We start from the raw sequence: 27,272 nt of genomic DNA on the forward strand, positions 1-27,272 counted from the left end.
GTTTGACTGAGACTTGTGTCAATATTGACACCTTACTAGTTTTATCGTGTACAACTTGAATGGTTTAAACCAGGACAACCTCGCAGAGCCGCGCTAAACACACAAAGACCGCGAAGTCTCAAGATTGATGCCTGGCAGGATGGGAGGCGGATGTGGCGAGATGAGAGAGGCCGCCAGACTGAGGGGTCAGTAACGGTAGCGCCTCTTGCACTATTGTCCATTGTCATGCTAAACATGCCGATGTGTGCTGCCAATATTTATGTTGATAAGCGAAGACCTCTTCCTATCCGTCATTCATTCGCGTCAGCTACCGCAATTGGGTTTCTCTTTAGGCGTCTTAACTTGGGCTCTAATTTTGTACCAATGAGGTAGTAATAGTACATTCATTAATACGCGTTGGTTTTTGGACCGAGTATCTAAGAACAGACGAAACGTAACGGCTTCACGCCATTTCTTTATGTAGGTACTGGCAGCTTTGCTGCCTTTTGACCTATATATAATACCGGTTTCGTTTCAAGTATATAGGACCTTCGTTTTAGGACTTTTTGCTATCGCACAGATGGACAAACAGAAAACGACAAGATCTTATAAAGAACCATTCAGAAATTATTGATGAGGATAAATTATGGTTACCTCAAAAGCCGAGATTTAAAGTCCAAATTCACCAAGATTCCAGGGAGTACGAGGAGACAATGTTACTAGCATCACAATTACATTCTTGAAACATACGGTCTTCAATTCCACTTACTGAAAGTCAAATAATACAAGTATTGTTGAGGACGAATTATGATTTCCTTAGCAGTCGATATGTAATGTCCAAATTCAGCAAGACCTCCAGGGAGTACGAGGAGACAATGTTACTAACCTCAAAATTGTATTCTTGAGACATCCGGTATTCAATTCCGGCAATGAAGGTCATATAATACCTGTATTGTTGTGGATGAATTATGATTTTGTCAACAGTCCAAATGTAATGTCCAAATTCACCAAGACCTCCAGGGAGTACGAGAAGATGGTGTAACTGGACATCATCAAACATTGCATACTCGAGAAAGTTGGTCTACGATGCTATGTAGACTTTGCTTGAAATTCATTTAATTCACTGTTATTGTTAAACATTGCCCATATAATTAAACAATTCGTGCTTGCTTTCTGATATGAATTATGTTAATAATAGTAATCAGTAAAAATTATATTTACTCGTATATATGACAACAATTATATCATTGCCAAGTGAATATTCTGGAATAAATAGCTGTTATTTGTTTAAAGTTTGCTATTGACGACAGAAGTTGTGAAAGGATAACAGGATATTTGCCATCGTTACTGGTTATAAAAGGTATAACACAACGTTTCGAGGATCGAAATCTATCCTCTTCGTCAGGTGGGGGAAGTATTAACACATAAAAAATAACGAACAGATAGAAGCAAAGTTGAGAAAGAAAAAAGTTCAAACATACCCAAAAGCTGCTTGGAGTCCAGTCTAGGCGTTGTCACTGCAAAGAGTGCAAGTCCCGAACACAAACCACAAGTACGAGGATAAAAATCACACATTTTTTTGTGCTAGCACAGCGTACAGTAGCACAGTATCTTACATGAAAGTAGTACAGTGATCAGAATTCATGAAATCGTTTAAATGTAATTTTCTAATGATGAAACTGTTACAGACATGCGTTACCTAATATTATACGTATGCCTTATTAACATCAAAGAGATTACTTGTTTAACATGTGGTGGTTACTTGGCACAGTACATATTGACAAAGTAAGTAGCAATTCGATTGCAAATAGCCAGTGCGGAATCTGTGTTTGAATCTCCGCGATTCATTATTTTGAATGGCCTTTTAAAAAGGTGTTGCTGAAAGAGCAAAGGTCACCTGTAGCATGCCGATAACCCCGGGATGTAATCTTGCTAGTCCGCTCATAAATAAAACATCGTCTGCTCATTCCATAGACGAAGAGATTTATGCGGCCGTGTACAGTCGTTTCCTATTTCGCACACAACACCGCCGCCGTCGAGTGTTGTGTAGATTTCAAGCCGTTATTGTCATCCTCCATTGTGTTAAGTGTTGGACATTTGTAGGAATTGCGGTATTCAATCTTAGAATATGTATTAAGATTGCGAAAATCATAGTTTTATTATTTCACTAACATCATAATATTATGACGGTAGATTATTTTTATCAAATGGCTTTTAAACAGATTTTGTATGTAAGATTAAACTAATGGATAAATAACTTCTGCTTTACTTCTTCATTATGCTTTTAACTTAATAGGAAGCGTTTTATTGGCAATGAGTGATTTCAGGGATTTAGACATTAATTTATCTCCTATATTTACCCAAAAATTACGTTTCTGAACTCTTTATCGGCTATCTTTCTCACGTGAAAAATGTAAATACCTGTTTACATACGCAAAATGTGTAATAAATGTAGAATTCTTTGCGAATATAACAAGAGATAAGTTGATAAGATTACAGTTCCGCACGGTCAATTTATTGTCAAGATTTAGTCCAGTGGAGAAAAAACGATATAGTTCTTTACTCATATCAAAAATAGATAACTTTGTTGAAAATTCAGAAAACAAAATTACATAATTTGATTGAATCTGTTATTGCTTAATATTGTAATTTTAAGAATTGCAATATTGCGTCACAAACTTAACTGATAGATAATGTAAATAAGCGACGAAATAAAAACAAAGCTGTTAGTGCTACGACCTTCCTGCACGAATACAAACACTTTCAAGGTCTGCTCTGTGGGGTTCTAAGAGTATGTGATAACCATTCATTTCAATGTTTGTTTGCTCGTTTGAAACGCAATTGTTATGTCATTTTTCAACAGCTAATGCGCATATTGTCCTTGCAGGCTGTTGATCCAGGGTGGCCTTCCAGTTGATTCCGCAGAACCGGAATGGAACAAAAATGAAGCGTTATTTTGTGATTTATCATCCAGTTTGGAGGATTTTCTATATTTCTTTATTTTACATTAATTTTGACAGCATAATATAGTAATATAGTCGACATTGTATTAAAAAAACAAATCTTTTAAAGCAATAAAATACAAACAAACTGGCATACAAGTCGAAATAGCAAAATCTTAAAAATAAGTTAAAAAAAAAACTAATTGAATTTGTAGTAAAAACAACCAACTTTAAGGTACTGGAGTGATGATCTCCAGATATAAGATATAAGTAGAACCATCAAAAACAGAATAGTAATTAAGTTCGGTGTGTGTTGTACTGGTAGGTTGTGATAGAAGCGTTTTAATCAACACAATATTTCTAAACAATCAAAAGTTGAGTTTTTATACAAACATCACATTTGCTTGAATCTGATGTTATAAACCTGGGAGTTGACCATATTCCTACTCAACAAGGTACATCACAATTGTGTTTTACACACCTCACGATATACACACAACATTTTGACATATCAACAACTTGTATGAGTAAAATTATGAGAATGGAGTGAATATTAAATGTGTAATAATTAATACTTTATAGGTAAATTAAATTAAAATTGAGCAAACAGAAAAACGGTAAACATCAACAAATTACTATCATTACATAATGAAACTGTTTTTAATTACTTACCTTAACTAATTGAGGTGTCGATGTTTCCAATTATGTGCTAAATAATGAGATTCGTGCTCATCTTAATGCGACTTTTCTCTATACCAGCTATCAACTAATAAAATACAATTATCAATTGAGGAGATACTTAGGTTTTAATTCAGGACCATTGAAGTATCGGTTATATCGGTAGGTTGTTAATGTTCAGTTTACAATTCCAAAAAACATGTCCTACTATCCTTAGTATTATCCAATAACAATACGAAGGTAAGGCGATACAGGAAGGATGAATACGCACCTTACCCGCTAACTATAGCATTGTACCATAGCAAATAAACATCCAAAATGCATGTAAGCCTCACACCATACTCAAGGCACCTTAGCCTCAAACCATACTCAACGCACCTTAGCCTCACACCATACTCAAGGCACCTTAGCCTCAAACCATACTCAACGCACCTTAGCCTCACACCATACTCAAGGCACCTTAGCCTCACACCATACTCAAGGCACCTTAGCCTCACACCATACTCAAGGCACCTTAGCCTCACACCATACTCAAGGCACCTTAGCCTCACACCATACTCAAGGCACCTTAGCCTCACACCATACTCAACGCACCTTAGTCTCAAACCGTCGTTAATACATCTTAGTGTAAAACCATCATCAATATATCTTACTTTAAAACCGCCATCAATACATCTTAGTGTCATTTCATCATCGATGCACCGTAGTCTCAAACCGTCATCAGTACACCTTAGTGTCAATTCATCAATGGTATATCGTAGCTTCAAACCATCATCAATTCACCGTAGCATTAAATCATCATCAATACAACTTATTGTCAAACAATCATCTATGCAACGTAGCCTCAAACCGTCATCAGTACACCTTAGTGTCAATTCATCAATGGTATATCGTAGCTTCAAACCATCATCAATTCACCGTAGCATTAAATCATCATCAATACAGCTTATTGTCAAACAATCATCTATGCAACGTAGCCTCAAACCTAGCTAGAAATATGACCTCTTAATAAATGGATCTTCTGGGCCACTGCACAATATAATTTGTCTCGAAAACAGTACAGGATGTTTGCCATTACAGCAAATCAATCTATGAGAGTTTTCACTACCTTGAGTAGAAAACGTTTAGCAAACGTTTAGCTAATCAACAATACCATACTGGATGTGGAAACCATGCAAAGAAGTAATGAAAGACGCTATTTGTTATTATGAAAGTAACTTGTTTTGCAAATGGAGGCGGACCCGTGGACAAGTGACGCCCTTAATACAGCAGTTGTCCTTGGGTCGGACACTTGCCGCAGGAAGTGAGTTGTTTCATAACTGGCAAGACTCATCAATATTGCATCAGGGTCAGCAGCGGATTACCGCGGGCTCTGGACTCTTCTGCCTCACTTTTGGGACAGAACTGTTCACGACTCGCGATAGTTTTCTCGTGGAAGAATTACTTCGCTGCCTGGGCACTGACTGCTCCGGGTAGCATCTAACGGAGAACTGATTGGTTTATTATCGAGTATTAGGACCGTATGCCATTTGTATTGGGTAACGTTAATGAACTTTAGAAACATCGATTTTATACACTTGCTTATGCCCATATACGAACCCCAAACACCCAACAAGCATTGTTCGAAATACCTCTGTTTGACGATTAAATAGTTTTCAAGAGAAAACATATTTTCTTTTTTTATGTTAAATTTATCTCTATCTTGTGGATTCGAAATTGTTTGTGTCATTCATCGTCTTGTACAAACTCCTGAAAATCGGATAACTCCTACATATAATGGTTGCTGAGTAGTGTTCTAATACCTCTTTTATCTTTAGTGAAATAAAAACTCAAAACTCTGAAGAGCATAAGTTAATAACCTCATATTCAAAATAAAATTCTCCTTGGGGGGAACAACAAGATATCCGATTTACGTTTTGGATATTACATGTGGGTTATCATAATTATGTATTATTGTACTTTTTAATTAAAAAAGTTCTTGATCATAAAAGTAGATTTCCTTTTGAAATGGAAATGCTTAGTGACAATTTTTTACATTTAGTTATCAAAATGTTATTCCTCTTGCTGCAACAAAAATCCCATTCCTTCGCATCCAAACATATATTTTTCATTAAAATAAAACATGCACGGTTTATAACTATTTCAGTTTAATTTACCGTTTATTTCTGTTCGTTCCTCATCTATCGGAATCAATCAAGTGACCTTAGTAAATTTACAACGCCACTTTTAGGCTGAAAATAATAGATTACATGATTTGTTGTTGTAGAATTTGCTACTTTCTATTACATATGTAAATTAGTCGTAGTCAGGCAAAAATACTTCTTTTTACGAGGGTTTAAATTTGCTTTTATAACTTCCGTTCTACTTAGTTATCTTTAGTTTTCTGCTCAATAGTCTCCTTGGTGCTCTTACTCCGCTCTTTCTCTCCCTCGCCTGTATGTTCACCTCTGCAAACAAAGGCTCGCACCCTGATACATGCCTGCAAATGAAGTGGTAAACTGCGCTGGTTTTTATTCTTGCTCTCCGACAAGAATTGATCACCAAGGAGATCACGAAGTAGCTGATTACCGGCAATAAAGTACAAGAACGTACATTATCCTTGGGGCACACCTAATATTGTCCATTGTACCAACCCAAATGCCCGAGTTGAGTGAATGCAAATGTGACCAGCCTTGATCCCGGCAACGGGAGGTCAAGAACAGAGGAAAGAGAGGATAAGACAAGAGCTCTGGTCTAGCCTGTGATGTCATCAGGAGCCGGTTTGGTCGCCAAGCCTGACTCGTCCAGACTGTGTGCAGTCTTTTCTCTCTAAAGGTTTACATTCCTCTGCGAACTGATTGGGAATGTAGAATTTGAGTAGCGATTAGGATTTAACTAGGAAGATTATTAAAATCCTAAGGTTATTAAAAATTAATTTGTATGCACTAGTAATTTAATTTAACACATCACAAAGCGGAGTGCCTGGTGTTGGCTTCAGGTCTCTTATCCCAACTTAAACCAAACTTCAATCGAAAAAATATCAACTACAGATTTTACTTTTTGGAGTGAAGACATTTTGAATAACTGTCTTCAAAATAAAATTTTGAAAAATATTTCAAATATCTTAACTGCTTAAACCTAACCACTTCCATCAAGCATACAACCCATAAAATCAACAGAACGTATTTTTTAATATTTGTATTCATAATATTAATTATGAATATAACTTCAATAATTTTCATATAAGAAACTCCATATGTAATACAAATTGTAAACCATTTGTATTACAGATAATTGTATATTTATCAATTCATTACCATTGGAGACACTGAAATAAAACTTTTTTATGGATTTTTACTATATTTATAATTATTTTTACTAAAATTATTTACGGATTTGAGACGAGTGTCTGCTTATAACACAGTTTTTTTTAGCCTCATGTTGGCCTAAAATACGCCGACAACTCACTAGTTCCTACCGCAGGTTTTGGACATTTTTATTGTTTATTTAGTAAAGAATTTCTTATATAGTTATTTATTTTATAGTTTGGATATTAAACAAGTATACGCTTTACAAGAAATCAAAAAGAGTGTTGATGCTTAGTTATCATGCCATTAAAATGGGATATTTTTCATAATTGTACGGTCATACATGAGGACGTAAAAGTGTTTGGCAATTTCTCTACAACCAGTTCTTAAGGATTTTATTATAAAGCCCGATCCCCTTTGAAGCCTCCGTCTTCATGAACCTCTGGGTTGTGCAGGAATCTTAATAAGAAGAGTCCATACATTATACCTGTAAGGTCGATGGTACTGATAAAAAGTGTTACGGTGACGAACGCCGCGCTCTCTTTGACTCAGATTCAAAGTCCAACGTCTTAGACCGCTCAATTGTTCTTCTTAAATTGTGTATTCTAATGATTAAGTAAAAGGAAAGGAATTTTAGACATTAGTCGTGGATTGTGATTTTCTTAGCTTGTAAAGTCTGAAATTAACGTTTAGAAGACGGAAAGATGTTTTAGAAGATCGACTTCAAGGTTAGCTCTTCATGCATGAGTGTACTCGTTAGTTGTATTGATCGCAAAAACGTGGCGGAACTGGACAGACTGTAGAACATCCTCATTTGAATACTGAACAACAATCCAGCCATCCTCATTAGAATACTGAACAACAATCCAGAAACAGATACTTAGATCACCCGGATCCAGTTTGTATTGGCACTTCTAATTTTGGTCAGCCGAGGTGCTGGTGATCTCACTGTTGCATGCAGAGATGACGATAACACGATCGGCCTCCGGCAGCTATGGTAATGGCCATACCACTGGGTCTTAGTCGGGAGGTGATGTCACTTCTATCGTCTACAGCTGTCTAAATCGTCTCTTAAGCATTGTCCTTCAAACTTCGTCTTCTGTCTGGGTTCATAAGAGGACATTCGGAAGGGGTGGTTATGGTACATGTCCAATCGTAAGACATGTATTACTACCAACGAAGACACAATTGTTACGCCATTTTCATGTTGAAATCAGCTACTACGAATTTAACTCAGTATTATACATACCGGTTAGTTATGTAAGTACCAAGCTTATAATAATAAATTCTAGATTATTTCATATTCGGTGTTGGCCTAAAATGTGATTCATTTAAAAATTATTAAACCATTTTGAATATATTTTAAAATTAAATTTGTTTAAATTTATATTAAAAAGGACAGAAGTGCTTACGTATTAGAGATCCTATACTCTCGCTGCGGTACCGCCCTCAAAGAGTTGGGAGTTGAAATTTATACTACTGAAAAGTTCATGCACGATGGTATTGATTCTGCATCTCAAATAAATTGGGTGGATGGTGGTACTAAAAAGTGATTGTTGCAGGTGACTTTCTTAAAACAACTTCGTTCCTGAGATATTCCTCGTACTGCATACTGACTATTACATAGTAGATATATCCCTACCAATATATCAAACGCGTTCTCAGCCTACGGTGTCATAATATAACTTTACTTCAGCCTTACACATAAACCTAGCATTAACCCTTTGCGTGCCACGGCGACGATACATCGTCGCCAAAAACCCTTGCGAAAAGTGCCACGGCGACGATCCATCGTCGCCGACTTACTTTGCGAAAAGTGCCAGGCGACGATCCGTCGTCGCCGTCTGTTATCGTAATTTTTAACGCTTTATTTTTCATGAATTCTTTTCACAACCAATATTGTTTTATTTGTTAACTATCCTGCAATAGATAAATAATAGTTCACATAGTACTTTATATTAGTGAAGATAAAAAAAACACAGAATAATAGAAGCAACAACAGCTGGCGGTGATCAACCGGGCGCGTAACATCGTTGACGCGTAAAACAACTCGCTACGTATAGTATGCGTAATATCTAAAATAATACGTTCGGTCAAATGGTTGTGTTTACATCGTTTTGAGGTTAGGATCTTTAAAATGATTTAGTTAAATTGATATCTCCCGTGCGTGCGTGCTTGCGTGCGCGTGCGTGCTTGCGTGCGCGTGCGTGCTTGCGTGCGCGCGCGCGCTTGTGTGTGTATGTGTGTGTGTGTGTGTGTGTGTGTGTGTGTACATATGTTTTGGGAAAATATGAAGACCATATTTTAGATATACTTTAGAACCAAAGGATAAATGTAAGTAATGCATTAATTATTTTTGTTTTAGTGTTGTGTTACCGGTACTGAAAAATGATTTTTTCATTATGTACATAATTTCAAGCATTGTTATGTAACTATAGTAATTATATAAAAAAGTTAACCATTATTTTTTTTCACATTAACAATGTTATAAAGAATATTAAAAAAATTCTTCCCATACTAAAATTGTTTCTTATTAATTTGTCAAAAAAAATAAAAACTAAAAATAAAAATTGCTTTATACATTTGTTGGTTTTGACATGCCAAAACTAATATTATTTTATGTTGTTTCATTTGTTTTGTAACATTTTATTGTAATACAATTTTTTACAAACATTTTGATACCTGTTTCATAAAAATTGTATGAAAAATAAAAAAAATATATTGTTTTTCCGGAAGCCCGGTAATACTTCTTATTATTCCCTGGCATTTTTCGCATATGACTTGCAATATAGTTGCTAGTGCATTTCTTTTGTACTAAATTTTTTTGCCTTGTGGCATTCAAAGGGTTAAACTGGATGACAACCATATCAGGGAAAGATTTACCGAGGTATCAACCGCTTTAAGATGACAAGCGGATATAACGGTGCCGCTTTAATAAGGCAGCGGTCGTGATCATGTAATCCTATACTGAATGTATTACTGTTAGAAGGTCATTTTCGACTCAGCCTTCACATTACGGTACTGGCGCAGGTTTATTTCTACAAGATTGCATAATTCCTATTTGGATTTCGAAAAATGAAAAATGGGCAGAGAGAAAGAGTAAGGTCGAAATATATCAAGGTATGATGACTAGAATTAAGGACGATAGAAGAATTTTTCAGGAAGGGTCAATAAGTAATATCGCAATAACTATGAGCTCGTAAGTAACCTCCACAACTTCAAAAGACTTCATGTGATCGAGGGATATCAGTAAACTTCAAATCCAACATAACTCCCAATTAGAATATTCTCAATCCAGAACCAAACATCCAGAAAATTAGGCTTGCATGATAACTACTGCACTTCCGCCACCCAGAATTACATTTCGCGGGGTACAACTGTAATAGTAGACGTCCTTGTTTTATATTATAAGATCTAATGATTATACTCATGCATATTATAATACATTGCAACCCATTATATGTTATTTACGATTAACATTAAAAAAATATCTAAATACAAAAATGGCGCTCCATAATCCCCCTCTGGAAAAGTTACTGCACGCTGTGAATATGATTGATTAAGTTGTTGATAGATTTAGATTTCTATTTCAACTTTTCAGTTATAGATATTTAAGATGTCCAAACGCAGTACCCTACTTCAGAATTTTAGATGTGAGAAACAGATTATTAATACACATAAGTAGCTATGATAGGAAGGGGTGATTCAGTTTGAATATTGAATACAGGTCCAACAGGCAAGTCTCAGACAGCGTCAGATACCAGTTGTTGCAATCAAAGAAGGTGACCTGGAGCTAAATTCAACATTCAGATTATTAATAGTTCAGTCACTAACACTAATTTGACCATTTTATTTATTGGTTTAGTTCATTTTCTACTGAAAGCCTTAAATGAAACTTATCGATGTAAGATCGTTATGTATTCATCGTATATTTATCGTGCAATGTAAAACTCGCTGTACTCCTCCAGATAAGATCGACGAATCGCCTCACCACATCTCTGCCCGACCAGGAGACGGCGGACCGTCGCCATAAATCAGCGTCGTTTCCCGCTGAGAACTAAATGGAGGAAATGTTAGATTTATTGAGTGACAGCCAGTTTAAGATTTGCATGTACCCCTCCGCGGCCGTATTACGTCCGTGTTATGTATGGTGCAGAGGTACCGAACGAAAGTGACCTTCCTTCCGCCTACATTAGTTAGGAGGCGAGATTGATCACCTATCGTTTATCCTATGCCATTTAAAGTCGTGGGTGAAAGGAACGCCTACCATCTGACAATTTCCCCTTTTCTTCCCGATCGGAAGATTTATTTCTATTTTATTATTATACGACTCTGAATTACGACTCGTAAACGACGAAACGGCGAGTTTTATGCACGTATCAGACGCTGTTAATGTCTAATTATAATGTTCTGCCTTTTGATTAGTTTATTCAGTAGGTCGTAACTTAAATAGCAACAAGGATCATTTCGTTTACGACGTAATTTGTCATTTCAAACGTGGGACCTATTAAGACACGTTAATGTTAATTTCCTGTAGAATTTTGTCAGAGGGAAGGAAATATCCAGGATTTTATTGAAAAATAACAGATGGCCCTTATTTAATCTCTGATACATTTGCTTTTTAATCAATAAAAAGGTTGTCAGTTTTTAGGCATTACGTGAATTGATTTTTCTCGGGATTGTTTAAATATCATTAAATAACTGTCTTGTTTGTTAATATATTTGACATTTATTTTTTTATGTAGGATTTCCACGGTCTTGATCGGCATTCAAATGCATTAGGCTATTTGTGCTATTATGTACTACCTAAGTTTTAGTAGCGAAAGTTTAGTTCGCTAACATAACATCTCTCTTCACACATTGGCGTGAAGATAATCAACAAACTTCCTGATGATATTAAGGTTACCGCTACCCCGAAACAGCTTTTAAAATGTGCTAAAAAATGTAATCTCAAAGGTAGAGTGATTTATTGATGTCTATATTAAGTGATTGTTTTACATAATTTAATTTATATTAATTATCCTAACGCTTTTCATACAATTGAGGATTTTTATGCGACAATATTATTATTATTATTATTTGTACTGATTAGGCAACGCAAGTCTAATCAGTTGGTATTCTCAAAAGCAAGCTTAAAGTAAACATTACAGGTTTGTAAATAAGTAAATTTACGAACTGTCTACCTTGTTAACTTAAAATAGCAGCCATTTTTCAAAATCAACATAGAAATTTAAATTTTCCCATATCATTATTTGTATTCCTCAGCACCTCTTTGAGTAGTATTCACCTTTACTACTGTTTTTACTGTACGTAGTAAATTACTTGAACTCTTTGCCAGCAACATGGACAAACGGGAAAGGGCTAAAAATAAGAGAACAAATGAAAGACAGGAAAGGCGCTGGTACAGAGACCTCTTTTCCGTACACCCGATTCCCGTTTGTGGGGTGAGTGAACGGACCGACCTCGCAAAGTTCCTGCAATTTTATTGATGAACTTGTTCCACTTATTCCATTTCTATAGATCACCAGTTGCTTCGGAGAACCTTAGTAGTGAGTGAACAGACCAACCTCGAAAAGTTCTTGCAATTTTATTGATAAACTTGTTCCACTTATTCCATTTCTATAGATCACCAGTTGCTTCGGAGAACCTTAGTGGTGAGTGAACGGACCAACCTCGAAAAGTTCCTGCAATTTTATTGATAAACTTGTTCCACTTATTCCATTTATATTGATCACCAGTTGCTTCGGAGAACCTTAGTGGTGAGTGAACGGACCGACCTCGAAAAGTTCCCGCAGTTTTATTTGTGAACTTGTTCCACTTACTTCCCTTTCTATAGGTCATCAGTTGCTACTAAGAAATTTAGTGGTGACTTCCCTAAGCACCCGTGAGACATAACCTTATTAATATGGCCACATTCATCAAAAAATTATTGCAGGCGATAAACGTCAATGTTATTAATGTCAATATTCCGGAATCAACCTCACCGTCTGGTTATCCTTATCCTTGTACACCTTCGTGAAAGCCATTCGCAGCAGGAACCTTACTCACTACCTAAATTTTAGACGCCTATCTAAAATTCAGGTAGTGAGTCATCATCAGGTCAATCGGTTACAGCAGCTGCCACCCTGTTGTATAGCGCATTGTGACGTTCACGGCAACAACTACATTACATGGCATCTTTCTATGTGCAAGATAGCAAGAATCGTGCCGTATCTAAATACCAAATTATCATTGTAGTACGTTTTCTTATTCGTAAGCAGATGCTCCAAATGTGAAGGAATTTAATAACTACCTTGGATTTCAATGGAAGATGAAATTTCTACTAATTACTGCAGGTTCGTAGTAAACAGTCGTTCTCCACCGGCACGAGTAAGAATTTTGTTGATCCACATGATTCGCTTGTCAGCCCCGTTGTAACGAGAATCCGTTGTAACTATAGAGAATTATGACATTAGTGCAAGCTTTAATACTTGGTAGCCAAGAAAGTCTGAGTAGAAACGCGAAGTTATTCGCTCCTCACGTTACCGGGCGAAAAGCGGGAAGGCAGATTTTTGAGCAGTCTAAGACATAACCGACCTGAAGCACGATCATAAAGATCCAATAATTCTAACTTTACCAAGGTCAAAGTTGTAAGAAAGAAAAGGTAGGAAAAGGAATCACATCATTAGTTAGATTAGCAGGTGATAGGAGACTCCGTTATCCGCTTAGGACGTTCCCGCCCACATGGAATCCTATTAAACCACTTGTCTGAGGTGTGAAAATGTTGAAACCCGTAGAACTCTAGTAGTTATCTGCGATAAATGTATGTTACACTGACTTAGAATAATATAGATCAAATGATTGAGATATACGAACAATTACAACTACGTACTCTCATGCGTACGATTTGTATAAGTGTGCGCTTTTTGCTTATTTGTTGTTCTTTCAAAACCAACTTGTTTTAGAAGCTGTGTTGTTTCCCTAGTGCAATGTTTCCTAGAGACAGACAAATATTAAATAAATTCTTAAATTTTGTGTTTATTCCATTTTTATTTATGTATTTTACCACTTTTTAATATCAACGTCGACATACAAGAAAACTCATTTTATTCAGAAATACTGTTTGGGAAGAAAAAGAAACGGAAGAATGTGACGTGGATCGATGGTTACGAATAAAGGAAGAAGCAACAAAGAGTTTAGAGGCAAGGCCACGATTTACATCGCGGCGACGGTGACAAAGACGCACGTGCAGACGCCATCAAAACGCAATACAGGAATATGAGTGGCCATAAACTGTGTCCTTGTAGCACGCCACACCACATCTTCAGGCGGGTTGAGCGTGGTCTCTCTGCCTTACAGCATCTATGTCTCTATCGTTGCCTTTCACGTGACGAGAAACTTAATTTACTGACTACAAGTAAGTGTTGGAAGCGTCATACAAAATCATCAAGACACACCAGCTGGTTAAAAGTAAGGTCAGTGTGACAGTAAGTTTTGCCCATTAAAATGAAAGATGTTTCGGTTTATTTTATTTGCAATCCCTGTTAGACATATTATTATTATATTACTATTTTTTTTAACTGTTCGGTAAATCGGGCTTCCAGAATGAAACAGGAAGTTAAAGTTTAGATTAGGGTAACACGATATTAAAGTGTAGCAATTGTATGTTTCGCCTTTATGTTTCTTGGATTATTATGAACGCTATAAGTTAATTCTAGTTTATTGTCTTTCTGGTGAGTTTAGGGCCTCACAAACAAAAAGGAAGGAAGAAAAGGATAATCATGACTAGAATTTTTCCAGGGTAACCATATGAACATACAGTAATAGATGCAAATGCGTGGCTTTCAGAGCTAGAGGGGCTACGCTCACCTCGTTTGCCCACTTATCTCACTCATAGTATTAAACGAGTTAGTATTTGGTATATATACCTTCTTATAACTTCATTAATATTTACTTCCTTTTAGCCAGCTGTTGTTGATGCTACGACATTTTTATGAAACGACTTTTCACGTAAGAAAATAATTACAACCGGAAAACCATATCACATGTAATTTCTTTGAACTAAACTGTGGCGTTTAATAAGAACTGAAACACGGGCTTAATAAGAACTGGTTCTTACGAGTCGGAGGATCAACTTCGACAATCTCAACACAGAATACTGTAGGTTAAAACCATTCTGGAAAATACTATTGAATAATAAACTAGTTTTTCCATTCATTACGAAGTAGACTTGTATTTCAACCTGTAGTTACTCTTAACGCCTTAGGACTTAGCTATGAGCGAGGTCAACTCGTTTAATTTCTCTTGTGTTTATACTTAAAATTAATTTGCTTATACAATCTTGGTTTAAGGTATATTTTAAAACACCTAACATGTTATAAATTGTAAACATTCCATCAAAATGGTGAGAATCTTAAAATAATATAAAGTTATCGAAGAATAACTAGTAGTGTACGAAAATTGAGTGTGCGATGATAGCATTGATTTTAAACTCATATAAAATATTTTAAAAGATTTTTTAAGGGGACAAAAGCAATGGTCGAATGTTTTCCTTCAGGCCTACCAAACGTCTGTGAGATCGGTCAATTGATGTAGTGAATATACGTACATTAAAACCGCTCTTGGAAACATGTTTTATTCATGACAAAAAATACAATTTTAACAAATTAGATCCATACAAACATAACATAATGTTGTGCAATCAGAACGTTTTTTTTTTCAAAACAACATGTTGAGGAGTTAATGTGGTAGACATCCGACAACCTACAGGAAACTGACGGGCACATGAAGCGATGAAGGAACTGGACTGGACGATATTCTTAGGGAAAGCTCTCCTAACACTTTCGGTTTCAACATAATTATCTGATGGTGTAGTAGAATGGCCAATTAGAAGACTTAGATGGCCCACGCTGTAAACGGAGGGCGGAACGTAGCTTTCCTCATAGCGTTCCTCTCCCTCACCTCTACAGCTCCTGCCTTCTTTACTGACAACTACGATAGCGCCTGTGCTCAAGGTGTAATACAGTTCAGATATAAATGAGTAGATTGGTTTATTTTAATATGTTAAGTGAATTTAACTGTTGAACAAGTAATTACATTTTTTAGAAACTCTCTTTCTGTTACTCTAAAGCGATTTTATGACTTGTATATGTTCGAAAATTTACTTTTGCACGCTTTAATGTAACTATCCTGATTATTTTAGGTAGGCTATGTGAGTGAAATTTTCAGATAATATTTGTATAATTGTACATAGTTAAAAAGTGTACATAAGCGTAATAGTGCATCCAAATTTGCTATCTGTATTCTAATAATTTTCAAAGATTACTATTTAATAGCGAATCAAATATATAGTTTGGTTTGGTGGCACTTTAATCCAAAGACAAAAAACCCAGATTAGCGCCCTTCTCTTGTGCTTTTAAAATGTTGTTGCTCATATTCAAAAGTTGTTAACGTTAAAGTAATATATTGAGAAATCACATATAATCGTTGTTTATTTCACAGTGCAGATTGAATTATTAAAAAATTTTAAATACGAGTATATTTAAAAATTAAATTTGTTTTAATTCATATTACAGCAGACAGAAATGCTTACGTATTGGAGATCCTATACTTTTGTTGCGGAACCGCCCTCAAAGAGTAGGAGTTGAAATGTATACAACTGAAAAGTTCATGCACAACGGTTTTGATTCTGCATCAATTATAAGTAGTATGGATGGATGGTGGTACTAAAAAGTGATTGTTGCAGGTGACATTCTCCAAATCAACTTCGTTCCTGAGATCCTTCTCGTGCAGCATATTGATCATTAGATAGTAGATATATCCCTACCAATATATCAAACGCGTTCTAAGCCTACGTTGTCATAAACTAACTTTACTTCAGCCTTACACATCCGTTTCAGGATATGTTCTATGTATTTTCACAATCTAAGTATGATTGGTCGTTTTATGTTACTTTAGTAATCCCGAACTACAATACTGAGTTATAAAGAAATTCACAAGTTCACAATCAGCCCACAAAATGAAATACCATTTTATAACTCCACGTAACAACCAAGTAACCATCAATACAGCTTTGCATATACAAGGGGTTAACGAGTGAAATACCCACGGGTACAAATGCCTACAGGAACTTTATTGTAAAGCTTTCAACAGTGATTGATGCTGCAGCGACCACCTGATTAACTCCATAAATATACAAGTGGCAGTTGCAGTATATCGATAGGCGTGGCTGTGGTACGGTGTGAGCCACGGCCAACCTGATACAGTTTGTATCACATTCCACAGCCACTCCTTGCCTCGGATAACATCTACCCACTCGTACCGCGGCTACAACAACGCTCTATCAATCAGACGATTGCGTCACCGCTACGCTGAGACTGCGGCTACAGACTACAGTGTTGTATTGAATAAATAGTTTGCAACATTCTCTAATTGTATGTAATTATAGTGTAAAAACTAGGTCGTACTGGGCTATCGTATGTTCTATACGGCTTTTTTTATCCCGGAGCACAGCGCTCTAGATACGGGTGGTAAATTCCCCGGCTCTAGTGTTCAAAACAGTGAATGGCAGTTGCTAAATGGCGTTGAGTAATTTTAGCTGCGTAATTCTATGAATAGTAGACTTCGCAATGGATTATATCTTCATGGAAAATTCAAAGTCCCCGATAGATTCAAAATGACATGTATTAATAAAGAGGTTTACGTATCACATATATAATTTTTTTCTCTTGTATCCTTGATTTTAAGTAAATGCAGCTTCGATCCTTGCTAGTTTATCATCATATCCCAGTGCCTTTTCATGATTTCTATCTAGATGATTTGGTCAAAATTAAAAAAGGTAAAAAAGAAAATAACATACATTATAAACAAACAATTACAAATAAATCGTTTGTCTAAGAGTACTACGACATTAAATCAAGAACGACTGTGCCGCGAGGTATTTGTCCGAACTGTTTCCTTACATCCGTCCAATCCAATGTTATCAAAACAATGTGTAGTAAACAAAAACATTGTTAGCTTCTATTTTTGGCTTTTTATGTCTTTCGATATTCACTATTAATTATGCAATGAGACGTGAACTTTTGTTTTTATTTAGAACGTCTTAATGAATTTAAAACTGTTTAATGTATTTATTTGGTAGTGCAACCGACTTTGGATTTAGAAAATGTTGTCATGTGAAATACATGATTTTTTTTATTAAAGAAGAAGTCAAAGCAGTTTTTCTATCTCTCCACGTGGCATACAGGCATTTGATGTAGGAAATTTAGGAAAATTTGAAATGAGGCCCAAAATCAACACCGATGAAGAAAAAAATGTGAAATTTTTACATTATATACATGGGTTGTAGCTTCAGAGATTGACATGTTTGTTATTAATAACAATTTTGAATTCGTTAAGAACAATTCGTAAAACATGTAGTTTTTCAAAATTATAGTTAATTATAAATGGATCAAGAGGTGCGAGGTGTGTAAAGCACGTTGTTAATATTCTGTCTTGTCAGATATGAAATGCGTAAGAAATCTCCCATAATGTTATAGACTGTGAGCCTAAAAACCTTGTTTTCATCATATATCTATGTGTTTATAGCCTAATCATATATAGTCAAAGTTACATCATATCAAGTGAACAGTAATCATATAAGAATCAAAATTGCTATACAACAGAAACCGCGATCAATTTGAAAGGTACATTACTCTTTATGCAATCTACTCCCAACGAGTGTGGTGGTGACCTAGTAGTATTTGTCATGAGTATTGGCCGCACACAGTTGTTGTTAACCGCAATATATGCAAATGTATGCCAGTGTATGCCGGTAATGAATCGCATTGCCCGTGTAGCGGTCAACGATATTGACAATGCCGGGCTTGCGGTTGTGTCAGCTTATTGTGATACCGTATCTTGGGTTACAGGTCCTGTTGCTGGTAGCCGTTCACCCCGCATCGCTGCTTCTCTTCTTATCTGGTGAGTCTAGAGACACTGTCTACTTTCATCTCGTCCTTCTTAGTGTCAGGACACCGATACATCGGAGTATCGAGGGATTTTACAGAACCTTTGACTCCAAAATCATAAGAGTTTTCCCTTAGACCAAGATGACCATCTGTTTCAATTCTCTAGAGACTCACACAGACGGCAAAATCAAGAGATTATGGGATCAATAATAATTCGTAACATTGTACTTATCTTAGTGCATAATATTTCATAAGATCTAACTTTCCCTCGAACAAAGTAATTTTATCGATAAAGAATTATTTTTCTTGTTATTATTTTCGAACGTGCCTTTCCAAACCGGAATTCATACATTGGTAATTTAATTGCCTGTGCTGTAGATAATATTGACCCATAAATTCAATTACTTCATAAAGAGGATAGAGTGTTGATCCAACTTTGGCTCTTTGCTATCAATATTTTCGTCATAGCGTCTAAAAAGTTACAGTATCTACTATGATTCGCCCTTGATCTAACTGTCAAGCTCTGCGCTAGTGAGAGTATTTTATTGTAGTGGTTTGTAGCTAAAGGAGACATCAAGAAATTAAATATATTCTTGTTTTACTCTTAATGCAAATATTTTAAAGCAAAACTTGTTTCTCAATTCAGTATCATTTAATTTTATAAGAGGTTTGAAATTATCACTTTATAAAATATGCTGCTGTCTGAAAAAGCACAGCCTGGTAATGGTACTGTATAATTATTTATTTATTAATCATACGCGCCCAAATTTAGCACTTCTACTCTAGGAATGGTTTTTGCACTTTTGTTAAAGCAGTGTCTTGTTCTCTTATATATGGCTATCCATAGTTGTAACCCTTTCACTTCAACATCTTAAAATAAGGCCAGTCTTCCAGTAAGGCTATTTTAGTAATATTAATCCAGGAAGTCATTTACTGGCGCTGTCTCTACTTGCCTGTCACTCCTCTCTGACATTTTCTTGGTCTGACTGTGACTACGACTGGGTTCTCCCTCAACTGGCTTATTCTCTCCCGATATTCCCGAACCGTGAAACCTTAAATCAACTCAGAAAATCCAGTTTGACCGCAGTCCATTGTTGTCTTTTAATGGTTACTGAGACATGAGATTCGTGGCCCATAAAAACGCTGTCAGAAGACCGCTTAACTGAGATCATGCCCCGCGTTTTGCCTCCGCAATTAAAAGTTGTTTCATCTCCTCCACATTTAACACCAAAATTAGAAACCAACCCGGGCGAATAAACTTTTCAAGTCGAAGATCAAATGTTCGTAACAAGAGAGAACACCACTCGTGTACAGAGTGTCAATAATTAGACTGGTCACAGTAAAGAAACGCAATCTGTGTATGCTAATTTTGGGTTTTGTAGTTAAGCCTGGAATGGAATATTTAGACCCATGTTATTAGGAGAAAGTATTATTTTGGTCCCAGGGATACGCTTCTTGGAGATTTTATATGTGTCTCAAAATACCCTATATAGTGGCTAAGTCTATTATTGTCGAAATATGCGTATTGCAATACAATTTAAGAAGAGTAAAAATGTAATTGCACATGAATAAATATAAATATTCCTTTATTTATAGGGCCTTAACAAATATTCGTAGCTTCTTTGGAATTGAACTTTGTATAAACAATTAAATCTATTCTATAAATGAACAAATTTGCATTAGCCAAGGCAACAATTTAATGAGCTTTGCGATCTTGGAAGTTTAATTATCATAAATAACAAGTAAAAAGTATTGGTAAAAGTAAATTTGAGTAAACTAATACATTTTTAATAACCAGGCACTGCTATGAAATACATATACAAGCAATAATATAAACTGATAAAAAGTACATAACAATTTTTTTGAAGCGAAGCATGGATTATGGACAAACGAGATAGAGGGAATGTGGAAGGAGCTAAAATGGGCTTGGATCGACTAATACAAATTGGAGAGAGGAAAAGTGCAGTAAAAAATTGTTAAGAAAGACAAATGAAAGAAGATAATTGTCATCATTATCAGGCGCAATGACTTCTTTAATAACATCTTTGAATGTACGATGCAAAGAACAGATCAAGAGTCATGGTTAGCTAATCTTATTTTCAGGACGTATAGGAACAAATGAAATGTGAATCGTCATCGAAGATGACTTTACCAATGGGCAGTGATCAGTGGCTGCACCGACTGGACACTTGGTGTTCAGTTCCTATATGTTCTATAGTGAAAATCGAATTTGTTGGGTCCTCAGTACAATCAGAGGAAAGCCTTTAGTGCAAATCTGTTGCAACGTTCTTGCCGTGACTTGGGGGAGCTCTTCGGCCAGGTCAATTTTCACAACGTGCTGCTACGCCCACTCCACTTAGAAGCTCCCTTGCACATTTCTCCCGAACCGGATTGAGTAATAAATTCATCTGGGCCTGATCAGCCCTCCATTAACTCGTGACTTCTTCAGAGGTACGTAATAGAAATCACGCGGGGCTGGCTGATTGAAGGAAACATAGTGAGGCCGGGCGTTGTGGCGTTGCGGCGTGGCGTCTTGCGCAGGCTGCACGGCACCCACGTATCTTCCGCATCGGGGTCGTGACACCATTGTCTCACCGGGGGCACATTTGTTTGGTTTCCGGGACGATGGCAATAGAATTTGATTGAAGTCACGAACCGTCGATGGATGGGTCCGACTCCCGCAGGTGCTCCCGAGCAGATTCCAGATACAATGTAAATGTCAGCACTTTCTCCGGGACCGGGATCGGGTAGCTCTTCTGGGGATCCCACGAGACTATGCTAATCTGTTGACGAGAGCGGGAAGCGGGAGCTGTCGGCAGAAACGTGCCAACTGTAAGTAGACCACCTGACAACGACGGAAACGACGGGGCGGGAGCGCCGGCCGTGTTTCTGCCCTCGGAGGAACGAGGGAAACGACGATTTAGGTAGTGAAAGCATTTATCTACTTCAGTTCGAAAAGGTTATTGAAACCGAAAATGATTACAAGTCGTGCTTTCGCTTGTGGATAGAGTAGAGTGTATTGTTGAAGTACTTCCTCACAAATCTGTATAGTCAAATATTCAAAATAGGTAAAGACATAATTGTCTAAATCTGGAATTTATGAATTCACGCTGTTAAACTTCGAAAAAATTACGTGTTTGAGTTTTAATGGTACGCCAATAAAGGGAAAACACGATGTATCAATCAATCGTATCAAATCCTTGCAGTCTGTTTATGCTCTTGACTAAATAGCCATATTAATTGCCCATTCGGTGAGCTTCAGTATATTACGTTACAGATATGTCCTCTGTACTCAACTGTATAAGCTGATGGTCATTACTGGTTCAGCTAATGTCGATATAACATATGTTGATGGCTGGCCAAAGCGAGGACACATTTAAACATTTTAATTGTGATAACAACGTTTTGACGTCTTATGCACTGGAAGATTTGGGCGTTACTTTGGTCCAGACTATAACTGACCGAGGGAATTGAATCTCTTTTTAACTTTAGAAGGAATATATTCCTATAGTTACAAATAAATTATTTGACATATTGCGATGATTTGTGATTTGGCCCTCCTCGCAAATAAACCGTATTATTGACTATTGGTAGTTTGAAAGGACAATAGGATTTTGGATATTTCCATCGTTATATTTGATATATATTAAGATTTTTACAACTGATAGAGAGGGTAGATTTCAATCCTCAAAACGTAGTGTCATACATTCTCTAAGATATAACGGTGGCAAATGTCGGAACTCCTATTATTTTTTCAAAGCGTATATATTATGAATACTCATATGTATGTCTAACTGCATAATTTAGGCTATTGTCCAATTATGTTAGCCAATTTTACTGTTATAACGGAATTACAATGTAGAAAATGTCTTCCAATCACTCTACACTTAAATTATTACTCAATGTGTTTACATTCAATAGCTACCGAGGATAGAAATAGTCAGGAGCGAAAGTCAGATAGGTTTGCTCAAGGGCTTTTGAACTATCACTGCGACTATCTTCTACATCTACATACAGCAACACTCAACATCAGGTGACGCAAAAACGGTGACCTCACACTTCTCACACTTTGATGACGTCACGCGTCACGTCATGTAGCCATACATCATTGTTGATCTTCGACCTTCTACACACGATTTGATATTTAAGTTTGATTTCAGTAGGCGTTGGATGTCGACACTGTCCGGAAGAATGAAGTCATGTATGTTTAATATAACTATGTGCTATTGTAAAATAGTTTTGAAGGTGTGTCTAGCAACCGCGTAGGTTTGTGGAACTTACGTCTTGGTTATGGTATCTCTGTAGAGTAAAAGTGGATAAATCAAAGATGAGATAGTGCTCAAATTTGTAAGTACTGTAAGATAAACAGATCGCTACGCAAAATGGCAGTAATGAACCCATACTTGCGTGATATGACGGCACTTCATGCTTAAGTTAAATTATTGTGTTAAGAAACTTTGTAGAGTTTAAATAACTATTATTCATATGAACATCTCTGTTAGCTATCTTCTCAGATACACCGCTACATTTGGCCACCTCTGAACTATTTTCCTATGTACGTCATTATTTCTTCCATAAATTTCAATAACATATGTTGCGTATCCAATAGTGTTGATTACAAATTTATGTGCAAGTAAGGTCGAAGTCGTCTTGATTTGTCTAAAATCTTTTTGTTTGTCTTCTCTCAGTTATAGGATTTCGTGGGGATTAAATGCGCATATTAAAAGAGAAGTCAATAAATTTTAGTAGAACTGGTTTATTTGGCATGAAAAAGTTGAATCCAATAAACACAGTTTTAGCAATTTTATTGTCCTGATACTGGCCAAAATGGGATAAAGCGAAATTGGACATTTGAGTGTTTCTTTAGTTATCTCTAAAAGCCACAACTAGGCAATTGTGATGCGTTTTGTAATTTGCACCACAATTTGTCTGTCCGTTTTCAGGTAACTCCAAAAGTACGAGTTAATGTTATCGTTTCAGATTCCTTCAGACAAAGGCCGGTATCCGTATCCATAAATAAGGAGACGGCGCAGCCGGCGGGTAAAAACTGGCTCGTTTCGGATGAGAACCACAGTCCGGTGGTCTGCAGACAAAACAAAGACGGCCTCAGACCGATATGGAAGCGGTCCCGACATTCCAGACGCTTGGTTCTGAGGCCGAGACTATACCCACATACTGCCAATGAACCCTAATCACGGCAAATCGATCTCCTAACCGCCCGACTGACTTATGTGTCTCGTTTTACACTCGTTAACATTCGTGATGGATTCGCGTCCTGAGCTAATTATGAAAGCTTCATCTTTTTGTTTAGACCATTGTTTTGTTTGTTTCCAGTATTGAAGGACAATCTGTAGACCAATGTCACAATGAAGACCACTCATAAAACGATTGCGCTGTTCTTTTAATTCAACAGTTAGGAAGGCGGCGGCCGATTTTAAGGATACTCGATATATTCCAGACTACTCATACCGTGCAAGGCAAGCGCCCGACAGTCACGACCTAGGTTTACACGATCGTATCAAGATTTCTTAGCGCAATACTGGTTTGAATGGGCTTGTATACTGTCGGAATATAATTTATTTGTTCGCGTGCACATAGTAATGACTGACTATCCTTTATAGGATTAGTCCTACTTTATCGTAACGCAATTAAAAGTCGTATCTGATTTAAGAATGCTGGAATACGTTTAGTATTGCTTGTCATTTCTAAGGTATGTGTAATTAAAGTAATTATTTAAAACTTGAAAAGTGATTATTTAGGTCTGAATTAAAATTAATAGAATGTCTCTCTATTTGTCAATAGACAGGGCCAACATAGGCCCATTCTCCAGGGCTACATTCTCATCTTTTATTACGATCCTGAACAGGAGGTAACTTAAGTGTTAGTGTTTAAACTAAAAAAACTTTGATGTTGCGGTCTCATTTTGGGAAAAAAGTGTAAAAGGTCAAAATTCCTACCTTCATTTTAATTCAGTGCAGGTTCAATGTAAGAAAAGGTCATGTAAACCAAACCTTACCTATTCATAAAGGCATTTTCATCCCACACGTAAATCACAAATCCCTTTAAAATGTGGTTAGGTATTCCGTCATATCAAACACATAGCACTTAAAACTTCAATGAGATGTTAAATAATTTATCCCCTCTCTGTGTGAATGTTCTCTCCATAGCGAGTACGCGGCAGTAGAGCCGGCTCTGGCCACGGCCGCGACTATCTCGCACTCGCACTCGCAGATGAAGCAAGGACGCCAAGCCGAGATCACATTCCGATACTCGCTTTGCCACACTCGCTTTCCCTCTATAAATATCTCCACTCCTCCACATCCCATGTTTGTCTGTCTATCCTTGTCTCGCCCCCGGCCACCCACTCGGACGGAGTCTACTTCTGAATCGGGGAAAGACGGTGATTCTACTGCACTAGGGATGTTTTAGCCAGATTCTTGTACATGGGGCATCCTCTTCAGCTGTCTTAGAAGTGTTATAAACATTTGTCGACATACAAAAAAGGCACACTTTTTTTAAATATCTTCAATATTTATCCATGTATTGTGCATTTTACATTTTATAACTAAAAAACAAACATTACTCATTAATAAATGTTTTTCTATAACACATTATTGTTCAGGTTCAGTCTGCAATAAAAAGTGCATAGACATAGAATGCAAGCAAAGGAGGGCGGGATGTATTGAATTGAAGACACTTGTGTGTTTCTATGTAACAGGTAGGAGTACAGTACGCCACTCCACATGTCGCGTAATAGGCTTCGCTTAGGTTGCATACAACAATTCAAGTCACATAGCTCATTTAATTATCCAGATGTCTTGCGGACAGATAGACATATAGACAATCATACAGAATAGAAATACTTGCTCTCGGAAGACAAAATAGAAATGGTGACAGTCTACTGAGTGATTTAAATGACGCTCAATAAAATTCCTTGGGTGGTCATACATCATGATATTTTTTCCTACGTAGAAATGAATTATCATGCCAAAGTTAAAGTCTACAGATGAAATCTTTTTCGGACTTTCATGGCAATATTAAAAAAATAAAAGCTGCGGTGAGCTAGGGTGGAAACTGTAAGGCTAGAGTGCGTTAAATCGAATATCACAGACACATTAACTTTTCCCTATATTATCTTTGCTATACGAATACAAATGTTATATGTTAAAATCTGATATGACTGTACTCTGATCTTCACAACTTTATTTATTCTGCTATGTTCTTGTTGTCACCATGGTTACTCATAAAACCGATTTAAAAGCATTCGTCAACGCTCAGCAAGTCTAATGAAATGATATGCACTATCATCGAACTCTGTGTTGCCCATATGGTATAGAATTTTCACTTCCTATTTTAACGATGGATATAAATGGATTTTCCCCTCCTCCTCTGCCAAATTGCATCCAGGCGCAAATTCACTAATTTTGCTTCTGAAGATTGCTCATCTTGGCAAACTGCACAATTCCAGGCAGACCTTTCTCTTTCACTCCAAAAATCAGTTTTTATTTCATTCGCTGGTTGGCGTCTTTACCAAATTCTGGATGCCTAACTTGCTGGATAGATAACCAACTTTCCTCCTGGAGATTTACACCTTGGCAACACTACAGAGATACCAGGCAGACGTTTCACTTATACCCCCAAATCTACTTCTATCTCTTTACGAAATCTTGGATATGCCACTTTATCTGTCTGTGACTTTGGAAATTGCACACTTTGGCAACTCTTCAGGGATTAGTATTTTGGTTATTAGCTTCCTGTCGATACTTATTTATTTTCTCTCATGACCCCTTTCCATTCCATAGTTGCTAGAAAACGAGTAACCAAACATCGGTAGAAGGGTATTTCGCATGCATAATTTCAAACAAATTGAACAATATTCTCTGCCCAAACTAAGAGTCTCGATTTTCAAAAATCTGGAGCATGTTTTGAACTCTGGCCTTAAACAAAGACAACTATTTCCTAGGACTCTTGAGTGGAGCGGGAAGGAGCCAAAGGGCTGTGTGTCCTATACATAAAACAGGAAGCGATCATGTCCCAGCGACATAGCGGTCTGAGGGTGCGTTTCTGACATAATTATAGGCAACCTTGATGGTGCTACCGATTTTAGTTGAGTAAATAAAAAAAAAAAATAATAGTCAGAATCCTTCAAAACAACCTCACTGAAGATAAAAAACCTTTTTGCACCACTTCACGAGGAATTGTAGTAGTTTTGTGCTATTTTATAATGACTACTTGTTAACATAGTACCGAGTAATTAAACACAATTAAAATACGACTCTCTTTTGTTGTTTCCTAACGGCGTTTTGCTCCTCGGGGCTCGTGGCCGGTGTTGCCGTGTAAACAGTAACAGTAACTGGTCGGTAGGCGTTATTTGCGGTTCCCTACATTACCGGCGGGAAGTGCGGCACTCTCTAGCAATTAACATAGGTTTAATTGTGATGGCGGCGCGGCGGTTTGTT

The 27,272-nt window shown here is 36.7% G+C and overlaps 1 protein-coding gene across 4 annotated transcripts in view; it reads left to right on the forward strand.

Annotated features, from left to right (window-relative positions):
* LOC124357106 (storkhead-box protein 1) overlaps positions 1-27,272 on the forward strand; it is a 249,662-nt gene that overhangs the window by 42,309 nt on the left and 180,081 nt on the right. For 2 of the 4 annotated variants that reach the window (XM_046808557.1, XM_046808558.1), the window contains exon 2: positions 18,775-18,826. The exons of the other annotated variants lie outside the window; for them this stretch is intronic. The gene's annotated coding sequence lies outside the window, so the exon portion shown is untranslated. The remainder of the gene's footprint in view (positions 1-18,774; positions 18,827-27,272) is intronic. 4 annotated transcript variants of the gene reach the window in all.

The sequence above is a fragment of the Homalodisca vitripennis genome, chromosome 3, assembly GCF_021130785.1.
Source record: "Homalodisca vitripennis isolate AUS2020 chromosome 3, UT_GWSS_2.1, whole genome shotgun sequence".
NCBI classification, from domain to species: domain Eukaryota; kingdom Metazoa; phylum Arthropoda; class Insecta; order Hemiptera; family Cicadellidae; genus Homalodisca; species Homalodisca vitripennis.